Source organism: Nuphar pumila, chromosome 7 (assembly GCF_984573655.1).
Source record: "Nuphar pumila chromosome 7, dmNupPumi1.hap1.1, whole genome shotgun sequence".
Classification (NCBI taxonomy): Eukaryota; Viridiplantae; Streptophyta; class Magnoliopsida; order Nymphaeales; family Nymphaeaceae; genus Nuphar; species Nuphar pumila.
This window is the reverse complement of record NC_143255.1, coordinates 100,132,356-100,152,358: the sequence shown is the minus strand read 5'-3', so window position 1 is coordinate 100,152,358 and position 20,003 is coordinate 100,132,356. Positions and strand designations below refer to the sequence as shown.

The 20,003-nt window shown below is 33.3% G+C and overlaps 1 protein-coding gene across 1 annotated transcript in view; it reads right to left on the bottom strand.

Annotated features, from left to right (window-relative positions):
* Nucleotides 1-20,003, bottom strand: part of LOC149832631 (uncharacterized) — a 48,773-nt gene that overhangs the window by 19,859 nt on the left and 8,911 nt on the right. The gene's annotated exons all lie outside the window — the stretch shown is intronic.

Here is a 20,003-nt window from a genome sequence, read left to right as displayed (position 1 = left end):
ACTCATGGTGTAATAGTAGATGTGTACACCAATCCATGAAGCATGTTTGTACCCAAAGGTATAGCACCTAATTGCATATGGTTACATGATCTATTAGTTTTACCAATTAAAGTCAATTCCTTGAGAATTGAGAAGGCAAAATAACTTTGAGTATTATTGTTTTCATAAAAGTGAAATGATAATGACTCTATTATGCATAGAAAATATAAATAATAAAGGATCTCATGTTTACCTTTTCGATATGAATCTTGTATAGAGTAATTTGTCACTCATACAGAGAATAGAACAACAACTATGAAGGTTGTCAATGAGAAGTGAGAGTGCTCAGAAGTCTATTTATGAGAAGTATGAGTGCTCAAATAATCTTAGCATGTAGCTTTTGCAATCTCGAGTGGCTAAGAGAGGTGTCATCTCTCATTACAAGACAGTGAAGAAATTTTTAAAAGCTATTGAGGCAAAAATTATTGATGTAAATGAGATTTCATCTCAGGCCATATGGATCAGAGACTTCATTTTGGATCTAGGTATAATGGACTTTATTGGGAGGCCACTAAAGTTCTTATATGATAATGAAATTGTTATGTCCTTCTCAAATAACAACAAGAACTCCACTTCATGTTGACACATAGAGTTAAAGTACTTTATTGTTAAAGAAATGATTGAGAATCATTTAGTGTGTATTGATACAATTAGTACGAAGGAAATGATTGTAGATCCTCTTACTAAAAGGCTAGCACCAAGATTATATTCTCAACACGTAATGGGGATGGGTCTATTTGATTCCTTCTGATGTATGACAATATATTATGGTTATATGTTATCACATTTATAAAACTAAATTGATTCTCTATAGTTTTTGTACATTATTGATTCTCTGTAAAGTGTCGCTCATTTTGCAAAAAAAGAGTAACATAATAACAATATTAAAAAGGACCAATAGAATGGGTCAGAGACCAACCCATTCATAAAGGTATTCTTAACATGCTAAATACTAAAAATGAATAATATTGTAATACATGAAAATATGACATCTCATATAGAGGTGTTCATCTCCATGACTCGTATAACTCATTCTTATAGTACAAAATAACATGTGAATCCACATAAAAATTGAATTGAGATAACGATAATGAACCTTGATGAAATATTTTTCTATGTCAATAAGTCAAGTGAGAGAATGTTAGATTTTGGATTGGACTAAATCTAACCTGGATGTGACCCATATTGACATGGGCACATCAAGAGACATATATGGGTGTGACTCTTGGGTTTCGGAGGTTACATGACAGTTATGAGGTCTCCTAATTGTCCATTCATGCCCATTAAAGACCTCCATTAGTGCTCATTATGAACCTCCACAAAATCTCTCTATAAATAAAAAAGACCCCTGATAGCATGATGAGGACTACCATGAGGGCATACATGGTTGTTGAGTGCCACATACGTGTGAGATTTCTCTCTTTGGGTTCAAGGGTTCTTCTCACCTTTCGAGATTCTGGCCTGGACTCATTAAGGGCATCGATTGGTTGAGGAGAACACCGACTACCCGCATCCACCGAAGTGTCGTTCGGATCGTCCAAGGCCACATCCAATAAGTGGATCTTTCGCGATCCATTTTATGCTAACAAAATCTTTTTATGAGCTGATGATGAGAAACAAACTGTGTTATGATCATTTGAGGGTGTTTGGGTGCACATGCTACCCATATCTTATACCATACACCAACTCTAAGTTGACACCCAAGTCCAAGGCACGTACATTGGGTATGTATCTAATTACAAGGGTTATTTATATTTTGATTTTATGACCAAAAGAGTCTATATTTTAAAACATGCTATTTTTTATTAAAACTATTTTTTGTATGCCAATGCCAAGGAACCTATGATCAATGATGAAATCTCAGGGTGGTTTAAAAGTGATACACCATTTTTACTTTCTGAACACTTGGGCAAGTTTAATTGGGGGGGAGGGGGTGGACATGAAACTGTCAGGGCAGCCAATGAAGACCCAGACCATACCCAAATTGTTTCATCATGAAGTAGGAGTGTAATACCCAAATTTTTTAATGATTTATAAATTCTAAAGAAAATTCAAGTTTTGATTCTGATTTATTCCGGATATGAATTATATAGTTTTAAAACCCTGATATTTTTTGGTAAGTATTGATTAAAATAAAGATTTGAATCTATAGTTGAAATCCTGATAAAATTCTGTAGAGGCTTGTTCAAAAATTGGAATTTAGGGACATTTTTGTCATTAATTAAATTGTCAAAGGCAGCTTGGTAATTTGCCAATTCAGTGGCATTTTTTGGTAAAATCCCCAACTATATAAGGTCAAAATAGTAATTTTTTTTTTAGAATATTTTCAAGGAATTAATAAATTTGCCAGGGACAAAAATGATAATTTGTCACCGCAATGGCAGGCTCGATAATTTTTTGAACTGTAGAAGGGTAATAAAGTAACTTCCAAATTCTCATATGACATTTTTGAAATATGAGATTTTAATTAGGGCAGAACAACTATAAAAAAAATTAGAAATCAAATAAAATATAATATTTTATATTACTTTATTCCAAAGACCATAGTTTTGGAAAACCACTGGCCCAAAACCAATGGCAGACATGGTTTTTCCAAAACCATGAGCTGACATGTGTCACCTCACAGTAAGGAGGTGACACCCAACCCTCTTCTCCCTCTAACACATGTCAAAAAAATTAATAAAATATGACAAGTGTCAACTAAAATTTTTTTTAATCAACTCAAGTGACATTTGTCACTTGAGTGGGGCCCACAAGGGGGGGGGGGGCTCCTCTCACCCCCTCTCTCACCAAGTTTTGAAGACTTCTCTTTCTCTAAGCTCTCTCTCTCTCCTACTTTCTCTCTCTAACTTTGATTCTCTCTCTAGTTTTTAAGCCTAAACCTCTATTGAATCTCAGATTTTTTTTAGAAAACCCTTCTAGCCTCTTCCCTCTCTCTTTAAATGAGATCCATTCCTTCATAGGAGTTCCAACGAGCTAAATCCAGCCCTGAGAGTACTGTCTGCAGGAGTTCTGCTAAATTTAGCAGAAAAATCAGATTTGAACCGCAGCAACGCTGCCCAATTTTTTTAAATCAGGTTAGTACTCAAATTCTTCTTCTGAATTCAAGCTCGTAATTATAGGACCTCCTATTCTTCGTCTGAACCATAGGACTTCTCTATCTAGATTTAAATTTTGGCAATTTCGCCAAAATTTAATCCAACCATGCCTCTATGCAGGAGAAGTTCTGTTCAAATTTTTCTAAATATTTTTAAGTATTCAGAACTACTATAGCAGCAGTCTTGGAAAAAAATTTCTAAAAGATTTTTGAAAAGTAGCGTTTTTATAGCAGGAGTTCTGCCAAAATTATTTTAAAGATTTATTTAAAAAGTAGAATTAGTATAACAATAATTCTGGAAATTTTTCTAAATGATTTATGAAAAAATTGATTATTTTAATCAAAATTCTGGCAAAAGTTTTCTAGATATTTCAAAAAATTTGAGTTTATTTAGTAGAAATTATATCAAAATTTTTATAGTTATTTCAGAAAAAAATGATTTTTATAATAGAAATTATGTCAAAATTTTTAAAATCCTTTTTAAATACCTAAGCCAATTTTTTTGAAAAACCTTTATAAAAAATTTATGACGTAAAGTCATGTTCAAATTTTTATAACTCGAATTCAAGTTCAAACCCTTTTTTGAATATTTGAGTTATTACAAAAAAAACTCTATAAAAATTTTTAAGATCATTTCTAAATAATTTTTAGAATTTTAATAATTCCTTAAAATGATATTTCTTTGAATTTATAGGGCAAATACTGCCCAAAATTTAATATAAAAACATTATCTAATATAATGAATTTTATAAGATTAAATCAAAGCCGAGCGATTATCCTATTCTTCCTCGTTTTATCAAAAATCAAAGTAAGTTATTCTATCAAAATCTTATAATTTTTATATTAGACATGTTTTTGATGCATGCATGATTATTTAAAGTTTGATTTATGATCAAATGCATATTTTAATATCTGTCTTGAATGACAAGATTTCAAATCTTATGATTTTGAACCTATGAATGCAAATGAAATGTAATTGGCTTTTGAGGTTTTTGAAAATACTCAACTCACGAATTTGCTGTCTCTCAAAAGAATTTGAGTGAAAAACTGGAGTGAAAATATTAAGTGAGTGAGAAAACAAATACTTGAATGAGTACGAGTGAAAAGCAAAGAATTCGATCTTTGTAATTCAATGTAATTCGATATGATTCGATGTTTTTTAGTGTGGAATGCACTCATATTTATAGTTGAAAGATTTCATAAGTTGAGGGTATGAAAGGGTGTCAAAACAGTCTATTTTGAACAATCAAAATGTTTGAAAAATGAAAAGACACACATTTTAAAAGTTACAGAAAAACGATAAAAGTAGTCAACTGGAATAGTAGTTAGTCGACTGAAATCAAATATTAGCAGACTGATAGTTATCGTCGATCGACTAATGTGTTTAACATCGACATTTGAAAATCTGAACTTTTAAAACTTAGTCGACTAAAGAAAAGGTTAGTCGACTGATAATATCATCAGTAGACTGAAAAATCTTTCAGTCGACTGCTGCTAAATTTTTCTGAAAATACACATTCTGTCCGATCGACTGATAAAACCTTCAGTCGACTGCTGCTACAGTTTTCAGAAAATAGACATTATGTCCGGTCGACTGATAAAACCTTCAGTCGACTAATTCAAAAATTTGACATTTTTGCTTTGGAAAATTAGTGCGAAAGAGTTGGTCGACTGGTGAGTCTATTGGTCGACTAATAAACATAAAAAATTAAGTGAAGAGTTTTCTAAAATGATTTTCATGAAGGGTTCTTTTACAAAAGTTTTTCTAAAGACTTTTTAGGTGAAATGCAATCGAAATATGCACTCTAAGTAAGTCTCTTACAAGAATCTAAGACTTTTAATGAATTTTACATTTGCACACTAGTCTTCATAGATTCTTCAACGAATTCTTCAATTCTTGTCATCTTTCTTCATTGCCTTAGCTTAAATACAGTTGATTCACTTGTTCATCATCAAAACCTTGTACCTTAAGTATCGTGTACGACTTCATTGTCGTAACAATCTCCCCATTTTTGATGATGACAAACTAGTGAAAGATGGAGCATTTAGATGCATAGATGGAGATTTTACTCCTCCTATCAATATGCCGCAAAACATAAGAAGTTAGCACAATCAAAGCACATATATCACAAACTGATTGTTTTGCATTTCCATCATTACTTTATGCATTTCTAAAACTTTTTCAATGCTTTCACATGATGCAATTTCCATGTTTGTCTTTTTTCTCCCCCTTTGTCATAATCAAAATGAATAAGTGCAGTCAGAGCATAAGCAAAATGCAAATTTAAGTTCAAATATTACAACCAAGAAATTATCAAAGTTCATGAAAAGAAAGGTTGTTTTATCAAAGCAATAACAGTAAGCAAGATTCAAGAGAAGTGTTGCTTGATCATTTCCTTGAGTTCAGCAATGTCTTTCTGAATTGACGAAAGTTGTTGAGTTACATCTTCACGAAAAGTATGTTGATGTAGCTCCAAAGCTTCAATTCGTTGCAAAATTTCATCATTGTCTTGACTAGTAGAGACTTTCTTTCGTTTTGCTTGAGATGAGGGTGTCACAAGAGATGGTGATGGTTCAGAGGGTTCAGTTTGATCAAAATTTAAAGAAGGTAGATATTTAATTTTCATTCATTTAAAAATAGTGTGATCAAAGAATTCTTTTTGTTCAATAGATTTTTCATTGGTTTGGGTTACTTTAAAAATACGGGCAAGAAGACATCCATACAGAACAAAGGGTTTTTGTTTCCACAAAGTAGTAAAATACACGTTAGCCCAATTTACCAAAATATTTCCAAACAAGACGTAAAGAGTTGTAGAGAGATCTGCGGAATAGTAATCAAAAGATTCAGTTTTAGGTAGAACATTGTGGGCAAGAATTCATCCTGCAATGCGAGCGCGAATTTGGAGATTGATATTCTTGAAAGGAGGACAATGAGGTGCACCAGAAAGAAGAATTTGTTTAAAAATTCTTTCATCATTAAGTTCAATAGTATTGAAAAGAGTTTCTGAAGGTGGAATATCTAAGATTTGTCCAAGAAGTTTAGAATCAAACTCAATTTCAACATCGCGAACAAGAGAGGAAAGAAATCCAGTTTCATGATCAATTTTGTAAATTAGTGTAAAACAAATGGATCAATAAAGGATAATTAAGGGGGTGTTCACCGACATCAAAAAAGTGTGAAATGCCTGTGAATAATTCTCTGATTTTGTAGCGAGAAAATAGGTGAAACTGAACATTTCGACCTGGTAAAATAGGAAGTACAGAAATCGATCCAAAAGTATCATATAAAAGAGGATTTTTTAGTAGTCTAAGAGAAAATCCATGACGTGCTTGTGGTGTAGATTGAAAGGAACCTTGTGCGAATGTTGTTTTTTGATAATGCATGGTTGTTAAGAACGAAATAGATTCACCTGTCAAAGAGAATCGTTGTCGCAGGGAGTGGTTGATCAACAAGGTCTTTGAGAGGAACGGGTGGAGACGCTGTTGATGTTGGCTTTCCAATGCTTTAAAAATGACGTCCGGTGGGAACAAGATGTTGTCCGACGTCGTGGAGGATAACCAATGCTATAGAATCACTTTGTGCAATGTGGACAGTTGTGATCATGCAAAATTTTTCCTCTCATTTCCCTTTTCCTTCTCTTTACCTTTCTAGCCTCTATTCTCTTTTTGAAGGAGAATAAAAGATAGAAAAGAAGAGAGAAAAGAAAAGAAAGAAGAGAGAGGAACTCTTTTGCAAAGTATCATTTGACCAAAGAAATGTTTTGAAAAATCACTCACCTCCGTTTTAAAAATTTGCGGGAAAATGGAGAGACGGGATTCGCTCGTAGGTACGAGGTTCGATCGTTCCTGACGCCTTTACTAGGGGTAATCAAACCAAGGATCGAATTCATGCATTTTGCTTTGCTTAAATATTATCTAAGAATTTATTCTAAGTCTAAATGCACAAAGAATCATGCTTGTGTAATGCAAATGCAGAGATGTATGCTTTTGAGAAAATAGTTTAGAAATTTAGGATTTTCCAAGTGATTCTGAAATAAATTTGATAATAGAGTGAAGAAATGATTCAAAGGTTTGAAATTGATTTGGAAAAGTTAGATTTTGAATCTAACTTAGAATTTGAAATAAATCTGGAAGAAGAGACCTGAAATTCCAAGTCTTGGAGTGAGCAGAATTTGGAAAGATAAGCCTTTAGACGAAGAGAAAAGGAATTGAGAATTGGAATTTTGAAATAAGATCAAATTTTCAAAGTCATAATGGACTTTGAATTTGGATCGATTTTCAAGAATCAATTTTAAGAAAGAAAATTTTGAATTCAGGACCTAAAGCAGGAATTGGATTTGAATTTAGACTTGAGAAATATATTTGAAATTGGCTTTGGAAATGAGAATTGGAAATAAAACTAGATTTGAAATTTGGAATAGAATTTGATCTGAAAACTGGAATCCTAGATGGATTTGAATCCAAAATATGAATCTTAAATAGAATTGGATCCGAAGTCTGGAATCCAAAATGGAGTTGAATTCGAAATCTGGAATCCTAAATGGAATTAGATCCGAAGTCTGGAATCCAAGATGGAGTTGAATTCGAAATCTAGAATCCTAAATGGAATTGGATCTGAAGTCTGGAATCTAAGAAGGAGTTGAATCTGAAATCTGAAATCCTAACTGGAATTAGATCCAAAGTCTGGAATCCAAGATGGAATTAGATTTGAAAATTTGAATTCAGGGTGGAATTGGATTCTAAATCTAGAATCCAAAAGAGAATTGGATTTTGAAAATCCAAATGGGCTTTGGGGATGAATCAGGATTTTTGGAAATCCAGATTTGAATTTAAAAGTAGGCTTTAAACTTAGATAAAATTGAATTTTTGATATTCAGAATCAATCTCAAAACCTTGATTTTGAATTGAGAATCAAGACTCAATGATAGAACTTTATGGATTTGAAGAATAAATTTGATTTTAAATTTAAATCTTGAAATCAGGAGATGAATCTGGAAATTCCAAAGTTTAAATTGGACTTTGAAATATGATCTGAGATATAGAATTGAATTTGAACTCGAATCTTGAAAATGGAAATGAATTTGAATTTTCAAAGTTGAATTGAACTTTGAAATCAGGTATTTGAATTGGAAATTGAATTTGGAGTATAGAAGTGAATTCAAAATTTCAAAGTCAAATTGGACTTTGAAATTGAATCTTGAATTTTTAAAATGAGATAGAATTGAGAATAGAAAGATGAATTTGAATTTATAAATGATTTGAAAAAGATTTGAAGAATTATCTCAAAATCACTTGAATTTTGAAAATATGATGTAATTCTATCCTAAATGATGAATGAATTAAAAAGGAATTTGAAAATTGAATTTGAAAAGCATATTTTATTTTTTAAGTGAATTGAAATAAGATTGAAGATATAATATATTTCTGACTATGGTCATAAAATGTATTATATAATAATCATATTTAAATTCAAATGAAGAACAAAACACATTTTGGTGCCTTTATAGAGTTTAAAATGAAATTAGCTCTCAATATATCCTGACTATGGCCATTGATATATATTTTAAGTTAATTTTAAATTAAACTATGATAAAGGAAGAAAATATTTGAAAATATGATGAATTTTTTAAAAGAGATCCAGTGTGGATCCAGTGTTATCCCATAAAAAATGAAAACCATAAGTTTTGTTCACATCTTGACTATGGTCATTGATGTAAATCATCAACTTAGGATTTAATCACCTTTTATTAGAATGGTGCATGTGCCATTCGTATTCCTATTCATAAAATTTTGAAATAAAAAGAAAAAAAATGATATGAAAACAAGCATTTCTTGGAAAATATATATGCTCATACATTCTAAATCTAGTGCAAGAAATGTAAATTCTCATTATAATCTAGCTATTACAACTCGAATCTGAAAAAAATACAAGAGTCTCTAATTCTATGAAAGAAAATAGTTATTTTCCATGTATTTCCTACAAAACAGGGTTAATCACAGAGCAAACATTGCAAAATATGGAGGATTTAAGCAAAGTCTAAATGCTTATGTTAGAGAGAAAGAGCACAGATGAATACACTGATGGGAATGTATCATCTAAATACTCATGAAAATGCAATGGAGACATACGAGGCTATACTTGTATTGAAAGAATACATACGCCTATGCCCGATCCTAACTGAAGATGGATGTTCATGCTAACGGATGTATCCATGCTTAGCAGGTGCTAAATGTTCATGTTGATGCCAAACTAGACTAGAAATTCGTATGGGATGGATGATAGGACATTGGGTAACAATGCATGCATTGTGGAGATGGCTGGAAGGTGGATGCCATATACTACAGCCACTGAAGCTACAGGTGGGCATAGTGTGAAAAGTGCAATGCCACAAGGAGATACAATGCAATAGTGAAGTGTGAACCTAAGTGTAGTAATGGAGGTTGAGGAATTTTAGGTGGCAATGTGACCTTGAGTGTATGTGGTGCTGCTTGATGTGCACAGAAAATGGAAATAGATGTAGGTAGATATATAGGTGAATAGTGTGTTTTGCAGAAAAAAATGCAGAAAACATATGTTGTAGTGTGGGTAAATGGCTGTGATAAGCAGTTGGGTACAACAGTTCTGAAGTTAAAAGACATTGATTTCCTCATAGGGTGGCCAATTGTCACTTGGCCTATCGGTTTTAACTATAGGAGGGGATTTGTTGTGTGGCTACACTGTAGCGTTCTTCCCCAGGGAACAATGCTCTTTTAAAGGTGGCACTAGTCCCATATGAGCTAAGCTTACGACATATTTCAGTTTGATCCATAAGTTACAGATGAACCAGCACCTCCTGGATCAATTATACTCTTGGGCTGGGAGACCAAAATATATAGATCAAATATGATTCAGATCTTTGAAACATAGCCCTCAAACCTAAATAAAAATATGCAAATCAAGATCATCCTAGGCTACCCATTCAAGTGACCAGTTACCAGCACATGAATACACACTTTCTTTTTAGAATTCAGTTCAACTTTGTGGGTTTGACAAATAAATCTACCTGAGAAAGAAAATACGAACCCATACTTGAGATCAGAATATGTGATTTTCCACTATTCAAAAACCTGTACTGGATCAACTCATCAAACGATTTCATATCAGATGGAGGCTAAAATTTTGAACCGAGGAATCTAGATTTCTCCTGGCAAATCGCCCAGCTCTGGTAAAAAAAAAAATTCAGACAGATGATGGAGTGGGTAATGCATATGCATTCTCACGGTAAAGACACAGAACATCCAGCATTAGAGCAATTATACTGCAAGTTATTTCATCATGTGTGTTCATAATCCTCAAGAGAATGATGAAATAAAATCTGAGTCTGTCTATTCACTCAAAATGATGCCAAAGTATGCCATCAAATCCACTTTAAAATGGCATTTCCTGCAATCAAGTAGTCAATAGACTCCTGTGACTTGAGATTCGATCCATATAGGGCCTTCAGGCCATATTTAAACCAGAGTTTTGTTGATTCAAAAGAGCTTACAGAGATAGCCCCTGAGATATCATCATTTTCAAGTGCAGCAAGTGAAGCACGTAGCCTTCTAGCAGACGACGAAAGTTTCGTGGAGGTAACTCTTGATATTGATGTCCACATGCTTGGTTTTTGCTAACATCGCATCAACAAAAAAATTAACTATATGGAAAATGCAAACTCTCATGGATTATAAGGTATATACAAAGCACAAACTTGTAATAAACATTGCCAATGCCTAAATGTGACCGTGAGTATCTATTTCTCCTCAAACACACACGGCCATATTTCTACATAGAGAGAAGTTTGGCAACCTCCAAATTTGCTTAACTAAAATACAAAGATAGTGATGGACTGACACAATATTTCCATGCCAGATTGTCAAACTGGGTTTCCTTATCCTTAGCTATTGTAAAGATAAGTGATGCATACAATCTTTAAAACAGAAGGAACGCATTTTGCAATAACCTTTCATGATATTGTCAAGGAAAAACGCATGCATATGATCTTCAATGAAGGTGATGAATGAGAGATTCAATGAAAAACCAAGAGGACTTTACCATTCAAACAGGGGCGGAGGCATCTTATGAGGTATGACCCCCCCATTTTTCAGTCATGGCACTACTAGCCTTGGATAGCACAGAGATCACAACCAGATGATAAGGGCGTGTAGTGTGCTGTAACAGAGCATGAATACACGCTTGTGACAAAGCTGCAGAGGTATCACATTAGGAGATCCAGATTGTCCAGATGGGCGAGTATTACTCATAGCGGCACAATCCCATAAGTGGAAGTTGCATAACGCCTCTCAAATGACCCACTCAGGGAATATAATCTCAGGAAAAAAAATCACCGGGACACACGCCATCCTCAGATCACCCATCGCAATCATACTTTCAAGAAAGAAAAGGAAAGAAAAATACTAAAACAAACTAGTGACTCCAGACCGCAATTTATCGGAAGGTGATCTCAGGAGACACGGATCAATAGAATGAAATAGACCCCAAATTGCAAACATATGACATAGAGCGACGACTGGAGTGTAAACAAGATAAAGAATAATAGCAAAATGACGAAAAGGAAAGAAAAATGAGAGGAAATGATGCTATGAGTTTACATAATCCAAATAATATTGGATAAAATGAATCACAACACTGGGAACAAAAGACGTTGGAATCACTCACTCTGTTGATTATTGCACAGAGGTAGATTGGTGTTGTGATAGGTAACTCGATGTTACCGACGGTGCGTTAGTGGAACAAAACCAAGAAAGCCAGGTAAAACCAAAATAAAGGATGGGAGAAGGGAGGTGATATATATATGTACTAACTGATGAAAATCCCAGAAATGATCGGAAATGAATTCAATTAAAATGCTGAAACAAAACGAAAACAGTAAAATGCGGAAAACATAGAAGAAATTCCATTAGATCTGAATAATATGTGCCAAAATTTAGACAGAAAAAACAATAAAAGATGAAACTATTATGCGTGTCATCTGTTGTAGCCCCCAACGCATCGAGTTTTAAGGGCGATGTTGCTATAACAATATGTGTCATCGGGACTGCGATAAGCAGGTCGATGATACAATGTTGCCTTCTGCGAATCGACAAAATAAGAAGAGGAAAGACGGTGAAGAATCAAAGAAACAAGGAAATATAGCACCGAAGAAAGGGGAAGAGGATGAGTTTCTTACCTGCAGATGTGTTCGACCTTTAGTTGCTTGAAAGAGCAAACACTAGAGGGCGGAAGGAGGAAAGCAGTGTGATGGTGAAAACTTGATGATGGAAATGGATGCGCTCTGTGGATTAACAATGGATGCCTTTCATGGATGATGAAAGGAGAAATGGCGTAAAAAAATGGATGGATTGGGGAGACACGTCCAGTGAAGATAGAGGTAATTGATGATCTTTTTTTGAGACCCTTGTGCTCATTTATATAAGAAGCGGAAGAAGGATCGAGAAGGGAGTAGTTGGAGAGCGGGAGAGAGTGGCCTCTGTGAACCCCTTTGCAACAAAAAGCTGTTAGGGGCTTTTTCAAAGTACGTCCTTCAATTTTTTAAAATTTTCCAAAACAAAGGCTCTTTTTATAAGGTTTTTCAAAAAAAATATTTTTTAACAAAAACGATTTTCAAAAATGGCTTTCGAGCTATTTTCTTTTTGTATTTTCTTTCTCCATTTTGATTTTTTTATTGTTTTTGACATAAAACTCTAAAACAAAGGGATTTTAAGGGATTTAATACTATTTTTATGAATTTTTTTAAAAATATTTACAAAATAGGGGTTTTCTGAGAATTCGGGTTTGAATTTTGAAAATTTCTTCAGAAAACGGGTTTGGAACCAGGTTTTAAGAAATATTCGAGTTTTGGACCTCGAATCGAGAAATATAGAACAGTGGATCCAAATGGACACCGGATGTATTATCTGAGCCTTTCAGAAATTCTTTTGGTATTTTTGTAATTCAAATCTTGAAAATTGGATAACGGGGCTCAGCGTCGAATTTTGACACTAGATCCGGATCTGAGATTGAGTTAGATACATAAAATGGAGTTTATTCCAGAAAATTCTAAGAATAACTGAAATTTATATTGAAATTGACTCAATTTTCTCAGGAAATGGGGCCAAGGGTAAAAAGAGAATATTTACAAAATTTTTAAAAAATTGGGGTGTTCACAACAGTGTGCCTTCTACGATCAAGGTCTCTGTTAGTGGCCAAAACAAGCAGTGAGGGCAGTATGCCAGAGGAGGAATATCAATTTTTTCAAGGGTTTTAAGAAAGAGGCTGTAGAGGATTTGGCTGCTACAAAAAACGATGAGATCTCAGAGAAGAGTAGGCTGAGACACAGTAGATGTCGTCTGGCTTTACAATGCTGCAATGGATTTCGTTTGGCATTGTTGTAGAAACTCCTTATTCGCGGCAGCCAAATAAAAGGGCAGTAGAAACTCCTTAGTTGCGACCGGAGGGTTTCGGGGAGGAGGAGTTCGTGTGCTACAGAAATAGGAGGTGACGCGGTGGATGATGGCAGGTGAGAAGATGTTGTCGCAAGCGTCGCAAGCATCGACTGCTGAAGAAGCAACCTATCACGGCAAGAGGATTCCGGCGAGGAGGAGTTCGTCCGGCACTCCGAGGGTTTTTGGAAGAGACAGAGGAGAGAGAGTGTTTTGCATATGAAGAGGGAAAAAATACACGGGCGTAAAACGATTGGCCCTTTTAAAAATAAATCCAAGGGGTATCGGGTCCCTTTAGTTAAAATTTAAAAAAAAAACACTAGTCAACTAGAATTTTATTGGTTGACTAATAAGGTGCGATTTTGAGAATTTAAAAAAAAAAACATTTTAAAACAAATTTATAAATCTAAAAATGAGCAAATGCCTAGTTCTCTCCTAATTCTCATAAAATCTTCATTTTTAAGTGGTTTAGTGAAGATATTGGCATGTTGTGCATTAGTGGGTATAAAATTTAACGAAATATCTCCTTTTAACACATGATCCCGTAAGAATTGATGTCTTACTTCAATATGCTTAGTTCTTGAGTGCTGGACAGGATTTTTTGAAAGATTTATAGCACTAGTGTTATCACAATAAATAGTTGTTGTGGAGTAATTCAAACCAAAATCTTTTAAGGTTTGTTTCATCCATAGTACTTGTGAACACGTTAAACTAACCGCTATATATTCTTCTTCAGTTGTTGAGAGTGACACTGAATTTTGCTTTTTACTAAACCAAGAGACTAAGGAATGTCTTAAAAAATGACAAGTTCCACTAGTAATCTTGCACTCAGATTTGCTTCCAGCAAAATCTGCATCACTATATGAAACTAAATCGAAGGAAGATGATTTTGGGTAAAACAAATCAAAATTTGAAGTATCTTTCAATTATCGAAGAATTTGTTTTACTGCATTTAAGTGAGATTCCTTCAGATTAGCTTGAAATCTAGCACACATACAAACACTTAACATTATATCAGGTCGACTAGCAGTTAAGTATAATAGAGATCTGATCATACCTCTATAGAGCTTAGTATCTACATTTTTACCATTTTCATCTTTGTCAAGAGAAGTAGTTGTGCTTATAGGATTTCTTCTTGATTTCGATGAGTCCATCCCAAATCTCTTAAGAAGTTCTTTTGTATACTTAGCCTGGTTGATGAAGATTCCTTCTTCAGTTTGTTTTATTTGAAGTCCAAGGAAGTAGTTTAATTCACCCATCAAGCTCATTTCAAACTCTTCCTGCATAACTTTAGCAAATTCTTTACAAAGAGAATCATTAGTAGAACCAAATATTATGTCATCAACATAAATTTGCACAATAAGAATATCTGAATTAAGATTTTTAATAAATAAAGTGGAGTCTACCCGACCAATCGAAAAACCAGATTGTTGTAAAAAAATCTGTAGTCTTTCATACCACGCTCTTGGTGTTTGTTTGAATCCGTACAAAGCTCTTTTTAATTTGTAGACTTTGCTGGATATTTCTCATTTTCAAAGCCTGGAGGTTACTCTACATTAACTTTTTCATTGATGTGTCCATTTAGAAATGCACTCTTAACATCAATTTGATATAACTTAAAATCCATGTAACTAGCAAAAGCACGCATCATTTGAATTGACTCCAAACGAGCCACTGGTGCAAAGGTTTTATCAAAATTTATGCCTTCTTTTTTATTATAGCCTTGTGCTACTAGTCTTGCTTTGTTTCGAATGACTTCGTCATTTTCGTCCAGCTTATTTCGGAAGACCCATTTTGTTCCAATTACCGGATGATCCTTTGGTCTATCAACTAGATCCCATACATCATTCATAGTAAATTGGTTAAGTTCTTCAGACATGGCCAAGAGCCAAAATTCATCATCACAAGCCTCAATGATATTCTTTGGTTCTATTTTAGATATGAAAGCAATATTTGCAATATATTGCAATTGCCTTCTAGTTTGGACACCATTTTTTATTTCTTCAATAATTTGCTCATGTGGATGATTGAGAACTTCTTTCCAAACCGGTAGAAGAGGAATATTTTCTTGAGAAGTGTTCTCTATCAAAGGTTCTTCTTGAAGTATGACTTCTTCTCCTTCGCTTAGAGGTATAACCTGCTCACAATTCTCATCAAATGCAATATGTAAAGATTCTTCAATGCAAGATGTTCTTTTATTAAAAACACGATAAGCTTTGCTTCTAGAAGAATATCTAAGAAATATTGCTTCGTCTGATTTTGAATCAAACTTATCAAAATTATCTTTGGTATTTAACAAGAAGCATTTACTACCAAAAATTTTGAAATATGAGATCTTTAGTATACAATCATAATACAATTCAAAACATGTTTTATGTAAGATTGGTCGAATAAGAACACAGTTTAAAACATAACATGTTGTATTTATTGCTTTAGCCCAAAAGTATTTTGGTAAATTTTTATCTTGAAGCATGGTTCTAGCGCATTCTTGCAAAGTTCTACTCTTTCTTTCAACAACTCCATTTTGTGGAGCCGCTGTAGGAAAAGCAAAGTTGTGCGATATACCATGTAAATCACAAAACTTTAGAAAAGATTCATTTTCAAATTCACCACCATGATCACTACGAATTTTAATAATAGATGTAGATTTTTCATTTGTAATTCTTCTATAAAGTTTAGAAAATTCAAAAAAAGCATCATTTTTGCTTTTTAGAAAAATCACCCAAGTAAATCGAGAATAATCATCTACTATAACCAAAGCATACTTGCTACCATTTAAACTTTGAATTCTAGATGGTCCAAATAGATCTAAATGTAAAAGTTTAAGAGGACATTTTTTTGAAACTATATCTTTTGCTTTGAAAGAACTCTTGATTTGTTTACCCATTTGGCAAGCATCACATAAGTGGTCCTTCTTATATGGTATTCTAGGTAAGCCTCTAACAAGATCATTCTTGGATAACTTAGAAATTATTTTAAAGTTAACATGTCCAAGTCTCATGTGCCATAACTATTGAATTTCATTTAAAACAATAAGACATTTTTCATTAAAAGTGGGTAACTCATCTAGATAAAATTCATACACATTATTCCTTCTTTTACCTTTAAAAATTATCTTTTTAGATTGAAAATCAGAAATTAAGCATAAATCATGTTCAAAAGAAACGAGAAAACTTTTATCACATAATTGACTAATAGATAATAAACTATGTATTAAACCATCTACTAAAAGGACATTTTCTATCAAGGGAAATTTTGGATTACCAATGTTACCAATACCGATTACTTTTCTCTTGTTATTGTCACCAAAGGTGACAGTTCCTCCATCCTTACTTTGGAGGGTGGAAAATAACTCCGGCCTTCCAGTCATATGTTTGGAACAACCGCTGTCAAAGATCCATTTACTCCTTATTTTGTATACCTACAACAAAATTGGAAGACAAAGCACTTGACTCCTTTCTATTTTTGGGTCCATGAGAGTTAGTCTTAGGAACCCATATCTATTTGAATTTTGGTTTTCTTTGAGAATAAATATTCTTTCTATAAAAAGATTTAGCATTTCTAGAGTAATCATGTCTAGGCTTATAAGTTTTATAAGTACCATGATTAGATGCATTTCTATTATAACTAGAAAATTGAGTTCTTTGAGAATTTTGTCTTTGATTTTTCACCACATAGTTTTGTTTATTTTGAATATCAAAGAAGCTATATCCCAAACCAGTTTTGTTAACCGAGCATCTTTGAGAACCAAGAAGTCTTTCTAGATTCTCTTGTCCATTAGTGAATTTGGTCACAATAGAAAGAAGATCATTTGATTTTTCTTTTAGACTTGTTATTTCTTCTTGTAAGAGATTGGTTCTAATTCCAATTTCTTTTATCTCAAATGCTTGACAAGAGTTTTCCTTCTTTAGATCTTCTATCTCTTAAAGTAACACTTTGTTTTGAGAGTCAAGAGTTAAATTTTCAGTTTTTAACTTTTTTTTTTAGAACTTAGACTCTTAAATTTAGCATTTAAATCATTAAATGCTTCTAATAAATCATCATACTCAAATTGACTTATCGAGTCTTTTTGTGCTACAAAGCACATGTTGGCGACTTCTTCATTAGATTCTTCATTGGAAGAAGAGTCACTATCATCCCAACATGCTTGAAATGCCTTTTTCTTCTTGAATTGGTCCTTGGGCTTGATTTTGAGAAGAGGACAATCTTTCTTGATGTGTCCAGCATTTTTGCAGTTAAAGCACTTGACTTCATTAGGATTGGAAGAATCTGTTTTCTTTACCTTTCTTTGAAATCTTCTATTTTTGATGAATCTTTTGAATTGCCTTGTGATGAGGGAAATATCTTCATATTCTTCTGAATCTTCAAAGTGAGAAGTAGCCTTGAAAGCAAGAGATTTCTTCTTGGGTTCTTTTTCTTGTCTATCTTGAAGTTAAACTTCATATGCCATCAAATTACCAACTAAGTCTTCAAGAGAAAGGTTATTTAAATCATTAGGTTCCTCTATAGTTGTGGTCTTTCTCTTCCATTCAGGAGTTAAACACCTCAGAACTTTTCTAACTAAATCCACTTGTGAATATTCTTTCCTAAGGGATTTAAGAGTATTAGTAATATCGGTCATTCTTGTTACTATGTCCGATATAGACTCATTTTGCTTCATTTTAAATAATTTGAATTTATGAACCAAAGAAGCAATCTTAGATTTATTTACCTTTGATGTACCTTCATGAGTAATGAGAAAAGTATGTCAGATTTCATTTGTTGTAGAGCATTGAGAGATGCGATTGAACTCTACCTTGTCAATGGCACAATACATCGCATTCATAGCTTTGGCATTGAGTGAAGCAATTTTTTTTTCTTCATCGGTCCATAGGTTGAAATCAGTTGATGGCGTTTGGTATTTTTCTGAAACAACTCTCCAAATTTCAAGATCCATGGATTGTAGGAATATTGTCATTCTTACTTTTCAATATCTATATTTTGTTCTGTCGAAGAGAGGAGGACGAACAGAGGAGTATCCTTCTTTGTGCTGAGAAGATGTTGTTGTCATGCTAGATGATGGTAAGATCGAAATATAGCAAACCTGCTCTGATACCAAATTAAAGTGTTATAGGATCAAGACAACGAGCACTAGAGGGGGGTAAATAGTGCTTTTAAATATCGTCTTTGGAATTTTGAAGGATTTTGAAATTCGTAAAGCAATCACACAATGAACACAAGAATTTATCCTGGTTCGGTCTTCCAGACCTACATCCAGTCCCCAAGCAAAACCCGCTTGAGATTTCCACTATCAACCTTGTGTAACTAAAAGATCATATAGACCAAATTTGGTCCCACTTTCAGTAGCAAACCTACTGAAAGCAAACAACTCCTTTAAATTAATGAGTCATTTCCTTTTACAGAAAAATGAAATAATCAACTTACAATCATCCTATGAGCCCTTCTTATGAATGCAAATGAAATGCAATTAGCTTTTGAGGTTGTTGAAATACTCAACTCACGAATTCGCTGTCTCTCAAAAGAATTTGAGTGAAAAACTGGAGTGAAAATATCAAGCGAGTGAGAAAACAAATACTTAAATGAGTACGAGTGAAAAGCAAAGAATTCGATCTTTGTAATTCAATGTAATTCGATATAATTCGATGTTTTTTAGTGTGGAATGCACTCATATTTATAGTTGAAAGATTTCATACGTTGAGGGTATGAAAGAGTGTCAAAACAGTCTATTTTGAACGATCAAAATGTTTGAAAAATGAAAAGACACACATTTTAAAAGTTACAAAAAAACGATAAAATTAGTTAACTGGAACAATAGGTAGTCGACTGAAATCAAATATTAGCAGACTGACAGTTATCGTCAATCGACTAATGTGTTTAACATAGCCATTTGAAAATATGAACTTTTGAAACTTAGTCGACTAAAGAAAAGGTTAGTCGATTGATAATATCATCAGTAGACTGAAAAATCTTTTAGTCGACTGCTGCTAAATTTTTCTGAAAACACACATTTTGTCCGATCGACTGATAAAACCTTCAGTCGATTGCTGCTAACGTTTTTAGAAAACAGACTTTCTGGCCGGTCGACTGATAAAACCTTCAGTCGACTAATTCAGAAATTTGACATTTTTGCTTTAGAAAATTAGCGCGAAAGAGTTGGTCGACTGGTGAGTCTATTGGTCGACTAATAAACATTAAAAATTAAGTAAAGAGTTTTCTAAAGATTTTCATGAAGGGTTCTTTTACAAAAGTTTTCTAAAGACTTTTTAAGTGAAATGCAATCGAAATATGTCTAAGTAAGGCTCTTACAAGAATCTAAGACTTTTAATGAATTTTACATTTGCACACTAGTCTTCATAGATTCTTCATCGAATTCTTCAATTTTTGTCATCTTTATTCATTGTCTTAG